At 42.6% G+C, this 17,356-nt stretch overlaps 1 protein-coding gene across 1 annotated transcript in view; it reads left to right on the top strand.

The window, feature by feature from the left end:
- The first annotated feature begins 1,540 nt into the window (after positions 1-1,540).
- LOC122172334 (uncharacterized) overlaps positions 1,541-17,356 on the top strand; it is a 169,428-nt gene continuing 153,612 nt past the window's right edge. The window contains exon 1 of the mRNA XM_065559407.1: positions 1,541-1,618. The gene's annotated coding sequence lies outside the window, so the exon portion shown is untranslated. The remainder of the gene's footprint in view (positions 1,619-17,356) is intronic.

Below are 17,356 nucleotides of genomic sequence, written 5' to 3'. Positions count from 1 at the left end.
TTTCAGTGGTAAAACTTGTGGAGCAGGCTTCTTTTCAACATCAGTATCAGACTCTGTCCCAGTATCGTCAAGTTTTGTAGGATTCAGGTCAATAAACTGACCATAATTCTAGTGTAAATTTATTGTGTTTAATGTATTCTTGGCCAATTCACAGGATAGTTTTTCTACCAAGTTCTATTCTTTACAATATTTTCAGTGCAAACTATTTTTCTTGATATTACCTGATTGATGGCTACATCTCTTCTGTTTGTACATGGCTTATATTTGTTCTCCTCCTTTCTCTTGACCAGATTTTCAACTGATGCAGCTCCAGTGAAGTCAAGGTACAATTATGCTGTACTAATATATACGTCACTCTGTGAACCAATGCTGATTTACTCCTGTCATTTGCTGTGTTGAACTGAGTGAATATGGCAATTTGTTGGGCTCTCAATCAAAATGTAAAAACAATGTAACTTTTGTTCCTCATTTCATATTTGTATATTCTAACTGAATCTGTAAAGATGGAGCTACAGTAGTTATCCATTTCATTAGTCCCATTCCAAGTTTCAAAAGATTTCTCTCGAAATTTGGCTGCTTTTGGCCAATGATCTTTTAAAAAAAAACCTAGCATTTTCAACTTTTAATCCAAATCACCAAGAACAAGGGCTGAAGACTAGGTTTGAGTGGGTGTATGACTGTATTCCCCACCCACAGGAAAAGCGCATGCTATTTATCTTAAATGAGTGACGCAGTCTATTGGCCTGATTCACCTCCTGTTCTATAATTTCCCCTACTTCTTTCCCTGCCATCTGTTTAGACTTGGTAAATATGAAGCTGGTAATTGTAACACTTTGGCCTCTAAAGCTTACATTATCCCTTGAAGGCACAGGCTTATGGCAGGGTGGATCAGTTTCTCCCCCAGGGGGACTGTGCCTGGACCCCATGAAGGGGAGCACATTCCACCATCTTCAGGGCATGCACATTTCCCCCATAATCCCTGGACTGCTGGGGGGACTGTATTTGCAGGAAGTAGCGAGGGAGAAGAAAGGTGGTGCATGGTGCTTCACCCTCCCTGACTGGCCAGTGCAGAGGAGGAGATGGGACATTTTCCTGCCTTTCCTCTGCTCTCTCATGGGCAATTAGGGCTCAGACGTGCTAGGAGGAATCCGCCCGCACAGCAAGGTGAGCACAGGGCCTCTGATTTTTGAGTGGTTCTTGCAGGGGTGTAGCTGTGAGGGTGTTGGCATCCCCTCAGTGTACATTCACACAAGGACCAGTTGCAGCCTAGCCTGTGATTTGAGGCACTTGAAGCCACTTAACTCTTCTCACAGAAACAGAATGTCAAAGGCAAACAGGAAGATACAGCAATTCCAAACACCCAGCTCAGAAAACAGTGGGGTGCCATACCTGAGTCTTCAAAATGTAGGGAGATCCTAGGAGCACTTTTTTAGAAAAATGTCTGATCATGGTTGAAACTCCTCAGAGTAAGACCATTCACTTACAGTAGGAAATATATCTCAGTATTCTTTTGTGTGGTAGCTGGCCCTTTAAATTTGGTAGAGAAATGCAGTTGCAGCCCTACAGGGGTCATTAGGTAGTTGACTGCTCGTTGGTGCATCTCCCTTGCTTCCAACTGGTAAATCTTCTTAGCCCTTAATATATTTTCCCCTACTGTTATTCTAGAAAATAGCCTATAGGCTGGGCATAGCATGTGGCAACTCTTTAACTAGTTATGAATGGATGTATTATGTTTTCCACGTTCTAAATAACTGTTTTTAAAAAGCACTTCTCCTGGCAAGTGTGTTTTTTTTTCTTATTACTAATTTTAAAATGTCCAGTAAATCCTTTGTACAGGATCTACAAAATTCATGTTGGTTCTGTACATCCTGACTAGGGAGCCCAAGGAAATTACTAAATGTACTAGAGGAGTAGATTTGTTATGGGATTTAGAGCAGTTGCCTATTCAACTCCAGCCCAGATCAGCAGTGACTAAAAGTTATCAGCTGATTGTCACTGTGTGGCCTAAGTGAAATGAGTATTGGTGGTCTCAGTCAATTTCCCTGTAGATAGTTTTCACCATCATGACTGACACCATCCCTTGCATTCTTAGCAGACAGGTGAAGAATTCAATGGATCTTAGATAATGAACCTTCTAGGTCAGGATTGAGGTATATTGGCAGGGCAGTGTGAGGGGGAGTGTAGTATTGCTGCCTGTGCTTTATCTGTTCTGTGGATTCCATACACAAAGGGTTTCAGCAGAATCAATCTGGGATAATTCACAAAGACTATATTCATACACCATATTTACAAAACAAAGAAATTCTGTTCCCAGAGCTGGTCTAACAGCCTCAGCGATGATGATGCACAAATAGGGAATAGCCCAAACAAAAAGAAAAAGAAGCCCAGCTGATTTCAGTTTAATTGAAAATGCCCAGGAAGAAAAGGGAGTATTTCTCAAAGGGAAAAGGACAGACTTGGTAGCAAAAGCAATGTGAGTTGCAAACTCCCATCAAACAACACAGAGACTAAAGAAAATTGCTTCTCCCTCCCTCCCCCCCCCTTTTTTGTTTTTGTTCGGATTGTTCATTATAAAACCAATAAACTAACACAGAAATACAAGAGAGAAAACAACATCAAAGACCTACAATGAAATGTTACTGAGATTAGTAAGGCTGTGGGCCAAATTGACAAATGTCTGTGAATGCAGACATGCACAAACACTTTGCCATGTGTTGATTTTAGTTGTGCAAATACTTTGGTGCAGACTTTGGACAAATATTGGGCTTACATACACACATAGCTAGTCACATATGCAGAATCAGGAGAGTATAAAATTGTGAGTGCATTTTGCTCAGGCCCATTTACAAATCTGTCCTGTAAACCAACAGTGTCTATTTATCTATATAAATCTTCAGTGATGTGCCCTCTTCTTTCACGCTTCCAAGGCTACCTGATTGTAAAATTGGAGTTTGTCTCTTGTGCTGATTTTCATAATGACTTGGTATTTAGTGTGTGTAATGTAGTCTTACAATTTTTTTACATTTTGGCCAACTTTCTGATTCATGAACAATTCATCTCCTGCTGTGTGTTTTTGCCCTTTTGATTAAGGAAGGTTAATGGCCTGTATTTGCAGAAAGGGCTTGTTTTGCTTTCTCACCTAATCCAATTTAAAGGTATGCTAGTCTAATTTTTGCTAGTCTTTCTTTTGATCCAGTCACTACTATCACAGATTCTGAATCATTCCTCAGTGGTAAATATCACCGCACCAACATTTGTAAGGAACACTGTGTGACTAACTAATGCACTTACACCTGTACGTTTTCTGGAGACATAAGGAGCCTGGGCCAGAGGGGATATGGCTTTTAGTATGAATTTCTACAACTCAGCATTACTTTTTCTAATTTATTGGAATTTATAATCATTTTGGCAAACCAAGACCTATTAGAAGCATGCAGGAAGTTACTAATCTTTTCAGATTCCTCATTTATCTCTAGAGGTATTAGAGGATCACATAAAGTCTGTTGCTGCAGAACTGTCCCTCTCCTTTCTTCACCCTATCCTCAATTTCCACAGGAGAAAGTAATTAGTGTCTTAAGACTAACCTCCCAGGGCTCTTGTTTAATGGAACATGAACAATTTATTTGAGTAATTTTCACTTCCTAGGATTTTCAAAGTGTTAGTCAGAATAAAGTCTATTATGAATATACATAATGATGTCTACACTGAGTACTTTTTAACCTGAAAAGAAAGGCAACTTGTGTCTTTTTTTTTTTTTAAGATAATTTAGGTTTGGTATTTTTTTGGTCCAGTCTCCCTAGTGCCTTGGCAGCCTATTGCCATGTGGGAGACCTGGGTGAGGGTGGTGTTTAGTATATATCTATTTGTCCCTGGCCCTTGCAGGCTACTCATCATGCACCTGCACAAGCAACAATCTGGCACTAACTGCAGTGGCAGCAGTTGCCTAAAATAAATGGTGGGCTTCCAGTAGTGAGTTTCTTTCGTACACTCCCCTACAGGATGACCATACTTTCAAAAGTAGAAAAATAAGGACATGACGGTCAGGGAAGGATTTTGGTTGGGGACAAGAGAGGCTTATGCAAAAGTTTAGAAGTAAAGGGATGATTTCTTCACTTTCTTCCTTTCCTACCCCTTTCAGAATGATACATCGGGCCAGTAAAGAGCCAAACTATAAAAACAGTATAAACAAAACCAGGTTGGATCTCAGCTAATGCCTGTGATTAAATGGGAGGAGGTCAAGGTGTCCAATTTCCACTTTGATGACATAAATCAGTTTCCCTCAAGAGAAATCACTGGAGCTATGCTGATTTATACCCTGTGAGAATCTGGCTCATGCTCTTAGCTGGGCTTGATGAACCCTACTGATTTCTGTGTGGATAAAAGCCGCAGCACAGAGTTGGGAGGGATTCATCTTAATTTCATCCTGTTGGCAATCCCCAAGCTGCTTCTTGTCAATTTCACATCACTGCCTCTCCCCATGCTGCTATTTGTCAATTTCACTCTGCTGCAGAGTGCTAAAATGACAAGAAGTGATACAATGACCCTCACCGACATTAAAGTTATAATGAGAAGCATAGCAATTGGCCAGCCCATATATTTTGCTTTCCATTCCTCATACATATATTATGTATGCCTGTTTTATGAAGTTGAAGGAAGAAGACTCAAGGTTGTTTAAAAGTAGGAGGGAATACCTGTGCCAGCGCCACTTTTCAATGCTAGGAAGGAATAAGTGCAAGTATATTATTTTATCAGCAAATTATAACTCTCTTTTTTGAAAGTTTAAAAACATTAACCTCAGGCCACTATGTAAAATCATATTCTTTGCAACAAATGCTGCTCTGGTGGCTGATTTCAATAATAAAAGACAACAGGAGACCATAAAAAAGGACCGTGCAAGATGCTGAGAAACATTCCTTTCCCAGGAGGGTGTACTTAGCTTTGTCTTCAGACACTTGAGAAGTATCATTATCATGACAAAGCAAAATGGCAGACCCTGGGGAACATTACAGCAATTATAAAATGATCCTCTTTAAAAAAGAAATTGTGATTTATTTGGGCTTTGCTCATTGATGTTTGTCACTTCCATCATTCAAACACTTGTTCTCAGCTGCAGGGTAAAAAGGTTTATTAGATGAGCGATGGAGAACATGCTGGAACAAAGTGTCAGACATTGGCACCTCAGTTACACCATTTGCCCATTGTACAAAAAAAAATCTACATTTGCAAATGTGATAGGCATAGACTCATCATCATCATTGTTTATATATTTGTACTACAATAGCACCTAGCGCTCCTAATTATGGACCTAGACCCCACTCTGCTAGGCCCTTTACAATCACAGAACAAAAAGACAATCCCTGCCCCAAAGAGCTTACATGTGTTCTGTGGCTGCATTGTAGGTGTTGACATTTGAGAACTCAGCCTATTTCTCTAATACATTGTAAAGTGCTATAGGAATATGTGTTATAATGTATTATTATTATATTGATTTTTATTTCTCATTTTAAAGAAAGTTAGAGCCTAAATAAAGGTGTTTTTTAAAGCTTATGGGATCTCCTGTCTTACTAAGCCCCGTTCCCTGGGTTTAGCATGACAGCAGAAAAACCAGTTATTTTAATCAGAAGAATTTCTCTTTGGGAGCATGGGCAGGGAGAGTAGGCTGGATGGGTTTTCATTTGTGTGTATTTCTGCTGTGTCCAATGGCTCATATTTAAAGAAGTCACCTTCTAAGGACAATAGCCACTTTCTTCCTCTAGAAGAGCAATCAGGCTAAGCGTGAATCAGATTCATTCCAGGAGCCAGAAAATGAGTAGGTATGCAGATGTGAATGGGAGCTACACAGAACTCCAGGCCTTAACTAACATGTGCTGGCAACATGTGTATGGGATTAAATGAATCAGTTAGGAGCCTAATAGAGCAGATTGCAGCAGTCTTTACTGTAAAGCAAGGAGAAGACTGCACACTCAGAGGAGCTCTGCACTGTATACCTAACAATCTGCCAATATAAAGAGACTGTTTGGACAAACTCCACGAGGAATAGTTTTTGGGTTTGGGTGAGTTTCTTGAGGAAAGACACCATACAAGTACTTAACTAATATACCACTTGCACGCTGCCTGTGTTGTCCACGCACACAGTGCACAATATCCAATAATAAACACCGCTTTTAAATGTACCTTTTACTACCTCATCACAAGCTGCATTGATTTCACCTCACATGCAGTATCCTTAGCACAGAACACAGCAAGTCAAAAGAGAAACATAAATAACCTAATTTTCTGGGGGGGGGTTAAGTTCCATCTGGGAACATATGGAACAGATCGTGTTGCAATGTAGCAAAATAAAATATTTCAAGTAAACTACCTCATTATCATCAACAAAAATAAAGCGATCCAGCCAACCTTGCTATTTCAATTTTCTGCTCATTTTCTTTAGTTCACGTCAGTCTCAGCACTCATTTTCTTTAGTTCCTGAAAGACTCGCTGTAATAGCAAACCAATGAGCAAAGACCATTTTCAGACATGGTAATTATAATGAAAAAGGAAAATATCAGGAAAAAAGATTGAATTTCGACAGACTCTGCCATTTATAATCCACCAAACCCAAGTTAGAAGGGACTCTCCTTTTCCATTTCTTCATTCCACCGCTTAAACTGTTAGGAGACTTGTTGCATGTGTAGCGATGTAGCTCTGATGTCTTTGCTGTCTCTCTATGGCACGTTTAAATGTCTCAGAAGGCTGCTTGTCCATAGGGGCAGCTGCCAATGTGTGAGGCAGAGCTGATCTAGGGTATTGCAGAGGAGAGGAACTCCGTGCCCACTCATGCAGATTTTGTTTTTGTTGTTTTTTCTTCCGTTTCAAAATAAATCACTCATGCAAAATGTATGAGCTGTATAAAAACAGACCAAGGTCTACTGAAGAGGTATAATAAAGATTTTTAATTTTGTAGCGGTATCACACGCAACCTGCGAGCATCTTGGTCCTGTGGATTAGCCATAGGACTGGGACTCAGAAGACCCACCTTCTATCCCTGGCTATACCCCAGACTACCACTGCCCACAATACTTCTGTGTTTAGTGCTTATCTGGCCCCCATTATCATAGGAGCTCAACAGCTTGAAATCTTTAATGTATTTAATAGTGACTGTGCCCCTGCAAGGTAGGGATTCATCCCTATTTTACAGATGCACAGAGACAGTAAGTGACGCACCCAAGGGCACACAGGAAGTCTGTGGCAAGCAGGGATTTGACTCCAAGGCTATTACCCTAACGACTGGATGGTACTGACCCACCTTGCAGTGGTATTGCAAGTCTTAATGCATTAATGTTTGTAAAGGGCCTTGTAAACTTTGTAGAGAAGGAGCTTTATCAGTATAAAATGTTGTTTTATTCATGAATCTACAAAGCTTCCTATACTTTGCTGCAGGGGGAAAAAAGAAGAATCTAATAGGAGGCAAAGTTGGTCTGTCAAAACCTCTGTCTTTCCGTTTAATTAAGGAAGGAAAGGAGAGGGAAGTAGTGATAAAATCTAGAACCTTTTCTGAAGTCTAGGTCAGAGGGTAATAATGAAACACAAATTGAGTCAAGAAGTTAAGGGAAAGCCACACTCCAAAGTCACCATACAGAGGTCCAGGTTATTTCAATCGAAATTATTTTCAGGCAATGTCGCTCTCCCTAACCAGCCTTTAACGCCATAAGGCAAAAGGCCAAAGCAGTCAGCAGTCTGACAGCTTAGTTTTCTTACATCGATCCAGAAAATATATACTAGACCGTTTGCACCATCTGCCACACAGGTGTCATTCATAGGAAGTAGGGTGGAAACCTGGGACTGTCAGCGTTGAGATGCCATTAGAGGATAAATAAAGGCTGCGGTGGGAAAAGCCTGAAATAACAAAGAACCTAAGAGAGCTGAAAACAACAACAAATAATACTTGCAACCGCAGGGTAATCATGAGAAGGCCAAATGGGCATGCTTCTGAGACCTGGGGAAGCATACAACTGTCCAGCTTTTATCACCCAGAAATGGCTTAATATAACTCATGAGCCTGGCAAACATGTTGACATTTAAAAAAATGTCTTCTGCAGCACAAAAAGTGTCCCAGCATAAAAAGGGAGCTGCAGAAGCAAGATGTGCACAGTACACAACGAGCAGCCCACCTGCACAGATGTATATTTATATATGACTGTAGTATTGATAAATCCACTGACAAAAAATAACATTACCCTGATCCTTTTGCAATGTTTTTTCTTTGAACAAAACAGACTATTCAGTTTATGAAATTGTGCGAGGAAGATTAATGTATGCTGGGGCAGGGCCTCAGCAACTGGAAAGTGGCATAGCATTTCTGACTTCAGTGGAGCAATGCTGATTTACTCCAGCTGAGGATATGGCCCTCGCTATAGAGGGAAGGGAATAAGGAATGAAATTCAGTCTAGAGCCATATCTTCGACTCTCTGAATATAGGGAATTGTCAAGTCCAGGGTTTTTGTTCAGCCAGGTACAGCAATAGCAGCCCCCTGAGAAAGTCAGATTTGGGATTGGATTCCTCCTCCCCCAAGTACTGGTGTGCTGGATTTGAGTTTTGGCTCATGCCCATCGACTATTCTATGGCAAGCTGAGGCACTTCAAGGTCACATCGGCACATGTAATATGCAGCCTTCTGATTAAATGCTGGATGTCAGTTACAGACAGATTGGAGAATGTACCAGTCTGCCAGCTGTGTCTTGTCCTTTTCCAAGGCTAGTGTCATTGGGAACTGTTTAGCTTAATTTATTAAAGGTTTTGAAATAGATCACATTGTCATCGGCTTGTTTCAGCACCTGCTTGGAGTGTGGTTCGTGCCCACTTCTGTCTCATTTATCTCGCACATTCTGAGTTAAGGCTGTCCGCACCATCCATAACATAAAGAGTAGTGGCCGCACACTCTGCTTTGCATGCCATTTAAACTGGGCTGTGCATAACTCCCTGCACAATTAATCACAAAACTAGAATATGTGATTGGTGTCACTCGGTGCTTAATCTGTGCCAGGGTTGAGCCCCGGCACCTCTAGGTTTGGCAGACCTTAGCCCTGGAACTTCTGGGCTCGACACATCAGTTATGAAAGTAAAAAAGTTGCTTCAGCCGCAGCACCTAATTGCTTGAGCCTCAGCACCTCCTTCATTACAAATTAAGCATGAGTGTCACGTATGATCTTTGGCCACTTTGGCTACTGGCCATTATGTCAAAAAGAGTTTGGCTCATTACAGGAAGGGAAAAAGCAAAAACAAACCAACAACTTGCCAATACATCAGCTCAAAGCAGGAGGTTCAAGCTCATTGGAAATTGGCATTCCATATGCTCAAGAGACTTCTGGAACAAGCACACTCTACATATGCTTCTGTTGGCAAGCTCGTAAACAGAAAGGGAGAGATTTTCCTCTTCCCACCTAACATTGCTCCCACTCACTTGAAATGCTCACTTGCAAATGGAGAACGCTCAAATATAAGAATGACGCTAGCGTATACCCAATATATGTAAAGCTGTTGAGAGAAAAATGCTGAATGAATTTGAAACTGAAGAAGTCCTTGATGCAGTCACAGTAGTAGAAAGCATAGCTTGTAAGAGAGCCTCCCACTCCACAATCAGTGGAATAGTTAAAGGAGAATAATGTTTGCTGTGCTGTGCTGGCCACATTTATTTCCATCCCAAGTAGATGCAGATTGCTGGAAAGATGCTTTCATGGACAAAAGATTTTAAGCCCGTGTAATTCTCTGCCTCTACTTTTTCTTCATAATAATGAAGCCACGGTATGTGTGTATCTATCGATCTATCTATCTATCGATCTATCTCTATATGGTTACCTCTTGGGACATCAGAGAGTGTAAAAGAGAATCATCATGCTGGTAGCAGCAGTATCAACAATAGACTATAAATGTACCTGTTGTCTTTTTTTCAGACATGTCTTTTGGTCCTTTTCTAAAAGGTCAAGGTAGAGCAGGAAAATCAGCCCATCTTCTTAATTTGCTCCTACAAACAATATGCATGTACAAGTTCAAGTGTTTGTATGGGGGAGGGAGGGAGAAAAATATCTCTACAGTTTGAGAGGCCAGGTTGAGACAGCCTGTTAATCTACCCTTCAGTGACTACCTTGGGGAAGTTGTGTCACTGTATAACTAAACCCAACCTTAAAAATAATAGTTCCTCAGTGCGGAATTGTTACTTCATGAAAGGAAAATGGAAATGTCAGAGAAAATAGGGCAGGAACCCGTGCTTGAAGTGAATGGTTTATATGCATAGTCGTCACTATTAGTCAGCCTTTGCCAGCAGTTGCGACACGGGGGTACCAAAAACGTTTTTGAACATGAAACAGCTGTGGGTAAGCAGTTGATCTGTTGACAAATTCTAAGTTTTTAAATGGCAAGCATTGTAGTTATGCTGTACCCATCCTTCTCACTCGATCTGGTTAACATTTTTCAGATTTCAGCATTTTGACAAAATAAGAGTGTCCATTAAATTATTGTGAAATTTCCCACTATTTGTTTACTAACTTTTAGAGCTGGTGGAAAATTTTCAACATGTGATTTTCTTCTAGCGGGGAAAATATTTTAAAAAATGAATTGTGCAAAGTTTTCCCTGCCTCAATCAAATCTACTTCCTTACCCTGCCCACTGGGAAAGGGGAAAGAAAAGCTTGGGCACTCCGCTCTGCTTGGCTTGAGTTGAAGTTATAAAAATGAAAATGCCCCCACCTGCAAGACCTAAGGCAATTGTTTATTGGATGTTAAATAAGAAGATAATGGAAGAAATTATTTGTTTTATGTTTTTATTTGTATGTGAAATGGTTACTTGGTACAATGGAGAGCACTGAATTTAGTATGTAATCAAATACCTACAACCAGTAAACCTGGCTTTAGACTATATTTCAAGTTCCCTGATAAGCAACACAAAAGGCCCTCTGCTCCTCTAGGGGGTAGTGATGGAGTCCTTTCCCTGTTTCTAGCACCACACAATTGAATTAGAACATCCCTGTCATTCAGCAAATACACAGGGCTACATTCTGCACTGACCTGACTCCCACTGGCGACCTCACTGAAAATCATTGAGGTCACACAAGCTTTAAGGCAGCAGAGAATCTGCCCCACTGAGGTAGATGTTAACTCTGATCTTAACAAATACATGCCCACAGTATTAGCAACGATGGAAAAGGCTTCCAAGAAAAATGAGCACAAACTAATTACTGGTATAAATACACACTGCTTCCATTAATTTAGGTCTTCTAATGCAACACATTCATGCTAGCAGAAAGGTAAAGCAAGGCCATGTATTTAGAACAGTTCTATCAACTTAAAAAAAAAAAAAAAGCTTTCAATACCCAGAATTTTACACTGAATAGTTCTAATGTGAAACATTCCTTATAATAACCTACTAAAAGGACACAAGCATCACAAAACTGGCAGTCTGATTAAGCTAAGAGTTTAAGCACATGTTTAACTGGCAGGATCCCATCACATGCTCAAGAGAATGGGCTGGGGGGTATCACTAGCACCTCATGCTGTCTGGAACAACAAATCTGAGAAGCCCTTGGCTGGTTGCTATGACTCGTAAGAGGAGAGAAGAGTGACACAATGATTTGCTTAATCAGAACTTCGGGGTTTGGCATGCGTCTTGCAGTGCCAGGTTTACAATGGCTCCAGTGGCTCCATGGAGCCAGACCCATATTCAGAAGGGGCCCCAGCCTGCTCCGCTTGCACTGTGCCCTGAGACCCCACTGGCTCCCTCCGCCCACCACTTGCTCCTCTCGGCCTGCCTGCTGGCTGGCCGAGGGCTCCTGTCTGCCCTCTGGCCCCACTCCCTGCTCCTCTCAGCCCCCTGGTCGGACCCCAGTGCACCTCCGGCTCTGGGCAGTCTCTGCTTCCCACCACCAGTGGGGCCCCACCTGTCACCCCAGAGTTGAGCCTCCTGGGACTGGTGCAGAAGCCTGGCCGGTCTCAGCCCAGCATGTGGGGGGGGGGGGGAACAGTGTGGAGGGCTTGGCAGGGCCCCTCCAGGCAAGTGTGTCTTGAGGGACCCTGGCCGGGGCAGGTCCCGGCCTGGCTGATTGTGCCACTCCCGAGGGAACGGAGCAATTCCTGGCCCTGGGACCGGCCCTGGCTGTGCTGCCGGCTCAGCCCAGCAGACACAGTCGCTTCCCAGCAGGGCCGGTGAGTGGGTCTGTGGGGAGTATGGGGGGAGGGTGCTGGGCTGTGTAGGAGCAGGGAGGATTTGTGTGTGTTGGGGCACTATGGAGTTGGGGTTCTGTGTGGGGGGTGCTGGGCAGTTGTAATGGGGCTGTGGGCAGGGGTGGTGTTGTGCAGGGCACTGTGCATGTGAGTGGGCCTGGGGGGGGCGCTGGGCATAGTGGGTCATAAGACCATAAGAATGGCCATACTGGTCAGACCAAAGGTCCATCAAGCCCAGTATCCTGTCCTCTGACAGTGGCCAATGGCAGGTGCCCCAAAAGGGAATGAACAGACAGGTTATCATCAAGTGATCCATGCCCTGTCGCCCAATCCCAGCTTCTGGCAAACAGAGGCTAGGGACACCATTCCTGCCCATCTTGGCTAATAGCCATTGATAGATTCATAGAAGATAGGTCCATCTAGCTTCCTTTTGAACCCCGTTATAGTATTGGCCTTCACAACATCCTCTGGCAAGGAGTTCCAGAGGTTGACAGTGCATTGCGTGAAAAAAATACTTTCTTGTGTTTGTTTTAAACCTGCTACCTATTAATTTCATTTGGTGGCCCCCTGTTCCTGTATAATGAGAAGGAGTAAATAACACTTCCCCATTTACTTTCTCTATACCACTCATGATTGTATAGACCTCTATCAGATCCCTCCTTAGTTGCCTCTTTTCCAAGCTGAAAAGTCCCAGTCTTATTAATCTCTCCTCATACGGAAGCCGTTCCATACCCCTCATCATTTTTGTTGCCCTTTTCTGAACCTTTTCCAATTCCAATATAACTTTTTTGAGATGGATCGACCACATCTGCACGCAGTATTCAAGATGTGGGCATACTATGAATTTATATAGAGGCAATATGATATTTTCTGACTTATTATCTATCCCTTTCTTGATGATTTCCAACATTCTGTTCGCTTTTTTGACTGCCGCTGCACATTGCGTGGATGATTTCAGAGAAATATCCACAATGACTCCAAGATCTCTTTTTTGAGCGGTAACAGCTAATTTTGACCCCATCATTGCGTGTGTGTGTGTGTGTGTGTATATATATATATATATATATATATATATAGTTAGGATTATGTTTTCCAATGTGCATTACTTTGCATTTATCAACATTAAATTTCATCTGCCAGTCACCCAGTTTTGTGAGATCCTTTTGTAGCTCTTTGCAGTCTGCCTGGGTCCTAACTATCTTGAGTAGTTTTGTATCATCTGCAAATTTTACCACCTCACTGTTTACCTCTTTTTCCAGATCATTTATGAATATGTTAAATAGGACTGGGCCCAGTACAGATCCCTGGGGGACACCACTATTTACCTCTCTCCATTCTGAAAACTGACCATTTGTTCCTACCCTTTGTTTCCTACTTTTTAATCAGTTATGAATCCATGAGAGAACCTTCCCTCTTATCCCATGACTGCTTATTTTGCTTACGAGCCTTTGGTGAGGGACCTTGTCAAAGGCTTTCTGAAAATCTAAATACACTATATCTACTAGATCTCCTTTGTACACATTCTTGTTGACCCCCTCAAAGAATTCTAGTAGATTGGTGAGGCATGATTTCCCTTCACAAAAACCATGTTGACTATTGCCCAACAAATTATGTTCATCTATGTGTCTGAGAATTTTGTTCTTTATGATTGAGCATTGGCCTGCTAATCCCAGCGTTGTGAGTTCAATCCTTGAGGGGGCCACTTAGGGATCTGGGGCAAAATCAGAACTTGGTCCTGCTAGTAAAGGCAGGGGGCTGGACTCGATGGCCTTTCAAGGTCCCTTCCAGTTCTAAGAGATAGGATAGGATAGGATAATTTCAACCAATTTGCCTGGTACTGAAGTGAGGCTTACTGGCCTGTAGTTGCCAGGGTCACTTCTGGATCCCTTCTTAAAAATTGGCATCACATTAACTATCCTCCAGTCATTTGGTACAGAAGCTGATTTAATGATAGGTTACAGATGACAGTTAGTAGTCCTGCAATTTCACATTTGAGTTCCTTTAGAACTCTTGGGTGAATACCATCAGGTCCTGGAGACTTATTACTGTTTAATTTATCAATTTGTTCCAAAGCCTCTTCTAATGACACCTCAATTTGGGACAGTTCCTCAGATCTGTCATCCAAAAAGAATGGTTCAGGTTTGGGAATCTTCCTCACATCCTCAACGGTGAAGACCGATGCAAAGAATTCATTTAGTTTCTCCTCAATGGCCTTATCATCTTTGAGTGCTCCTTTAGCATCTCAATTGTTCAGTTGCCCCACTGGTTGTTTAGCAGGCTTTCTGTTTCTGCTGTATTTTAAAAAAAATTGCTATTACTTTTGGAGTCTTTGGCTAGCTGTTCTTCAAATTATTTTTTGGTCTTTCTAATTATATTTTTACACTTCATTTGCCAGAGTTTATGTTCTTTTCTATTTTCCTCTTTAGGATTTATCTTCCACTTTTTAAAGGATGCCTTCTTGCCTCTCACTGCTTCTTTTACTTTGTTGTTTAACCACATTGTCTCTTTTTTGGTACTCTTACTATGTTTTTTAAATTGGGGCATACATTTAAGTTGTGCCTCTGTTATGGTGTCTTCAAAAAGTTTCCATGCAGCTTTCAGGGATTTTACTTTTGGTACCGTTCCTTTTAATTTCTGTTTCTCTAACCTCCTCATTTTTGTGTAGTTCCCCTTTCTGAAATGAAATGCTACAGTGTTGGGCCACTGTGGAGTTTTCCCCACCACAGAGATGTTAAATTTAATTATATTATGGTCACTATTACTAAGAGGTCCAGCTATATTCACCTCTTGGACCTGATCCTGTGCTCCACTTAGGACTAACTCAAGAATTGCCTCTCCTCTTGTGAGTTCCAGGACTAGCTGCTCCAAGAAGCAGTCATTTAAGGTGTCAAGAAACTTTATCTCAGCATCCCTTCCTGAGGTGACATGTACCCAGTCAATATGGGGATAGTTGAAATCCCCCATTATTATTATTGAGTTTTTTATTTTAGTAGTCTCTTTAATCTCCCTGAGCATTTCAGAGTCACTAACACCATCCTGGTCAGGTGGTCTGTAATATATCCCTACTGTTATATTCTTATTTTTCAAGCATGGGTCCGGGGGGCCTCTGGCCATAGGGAGTCAGAGGGGTATTGGGTGGGGGGGCTGTGTGGCACACCATAGGTCCACCCCAGAGGGGAAGGGACATGCTGGCAGCACAGGGCCGAGTAGGCCACTGTGAGTCTGGCAACTGCCGGTTTGTAAATAGTGCCCTCGCATTGGGCGGAGTAGGGCCACCCCTGCCATGCCATGCCCCATTGCCTCTGGCTGGCCCCTTGCTCCGCGGACTGACCTCCCCACGCCATGCTCCATTGCCTCCATGGGGGCCCATGTTTGGCGCCGAGCTCACAAAAGCTTAATCCGGCCCTGGTCTGAATGCGTCCAGAACCCCTTTGCTGAGCATTCATTGTATTTATACTTTTGCATGCTCCTGCACTTCCTGCTTTTGCCAGGGATGAGAGATGCAAGTTCTGAAATTCTGTGGAGAGAAAAAAGTCTGTTCCTTGTATATGGAAGCATGTAATTGTGACATTGTGTAAATAACGTAAGGGAAGACCTCATCTTTGTGACATTCCCCAGGCTGTGTCCTGACTGGAATGCTTGGATAAATTCAGATCAGAGTTGTGTGGAAGTCAGCAGTTTTGATGTGGAAATGATGAGGAGGGCTCATATGAATCTTTTTTTCTATTTGTATTCATCTGGCTATAGCAGTCACACAAGGTCACCCCATGGAAGAGCTCCCTGGACCTCAATGGGATTTTTGCTCAATAAAGCGCTGCAGAATTGGACTCTACGTTCCCAGATAGTAACATGTGCTTAACTAATTGGTTAAGCCTGCCAGGCCCTTCACTCAGCTTTGTGGCACTTCTCTGGCTGTTTGGATGTAATGCAATAGCTTTTGCTCATTGCAGCTGATCAATTCCAAAAATTCAGGGACTGTTCTTGGCAGAACCCTACTGATTTCGGTGAAAACTGGAAAACCAGAGAGTGAAATGGGGGGACACATGGGAGCCCTGGCATCTGGTTACCAGACCCAGCAACTTCAACATGCACTGTTCTCCATCCATCAAAGAAATGGCATCCATTAACACTTTCCAGCATCGCAATGCCACTCTGCTGCCCTCCTGCTAGAGTTGAATATGTTGATGTCCCGAATGACTCATCTCCCAGGCAAAAAAAAGAAAAGAAATTATAGTGGGGGAATGGAAGCCACACAGATTTCTGGCATAGAGGGGAGGGGATGAGGGGCTGCAGTATGGGGCGGGAGGAATAGGCAGCCACACAGTGACCCTAGCATTTAAGGAAAGGGGGAACGAGTGGGCACACGCAGCCTCTGGCATGGGGGAGGGGATGAGGGGCTGCAGGGAGTTCCTGCAATAGAGTGGGAAGGGGGCCAGTGACACACAGGGAGCTTGTGGGAGGGAATGGACGAAGGATCTTGGCCTTTAGAAGCTATAGGAAGTGTAATCCCATACTTACAGGGAGTGTGACTTATAGGGAGTCGCATCTTCCAGCTTTACTAACGAGCCAAACTTCCGAGCTACTCTCCCTCCTCTCATTAGCAAAAACATACCCTGCACAAAACCTCTTTGTTTGCATTTAGCCTCCATATCTCTCGCTGTCTGTGCCTGCTTGTTCTTCATTATCGCACCTCTATCTTTTCATCACCTGGGGCCCAACCCTATGAGATGCTGGACACCTGCTGCAATGCATTGAATGCTCCCAGGCTCCTACTGAAGTTCAGTGCGTCACCCTGGGCTCTTCTAAGGCACACAAAAGAACTTTGTTCCCTTTTTTCTCTCTTTTAATGAATGACATTAGCAGCAGACAGGCAATTCCATTGTTCAGCAACACAGACAATACTAGAATAAACACTGCAAAGTGGGCAGCTGAGCCGAAATGCATTTATTTCTGTGGCCTGTGGGATGGTCCCTTCTGCATTCTTTTGCCTTTTCAAACGTTTCTGAAATATTAGGTTTTGCCAGGTGAGTGACAGTTCACCTATGTGCCTTGCCAGTCACATGGCTTCCTCTGGTACTAGCAGTGCCTATGACTAGGAAAGAAATAATGGATGTCAAGCCACTCAGTGGATGTTATCACTGATACGTACCGAGATCTTGATT

The sequence above is a fragment of the Chrysemys picta genome, chromosome 10 (assembly GCF_011386835.1).
Source record: "Chrysemys picta bellii isolate R12L10 chromosome 10, ASM1138683v2, whole genome shotgun sequence".
NCBI lineage: Eukaryota > Metazoa > Chordata > Testudines > Emydidae > Chrysemys > Chrysemys picta.
The sequence above is the reverse complement of the archived record's forward strand: the minus strand, read 5'-3'. Positions and strand labels throughout refer to the sequence as shown.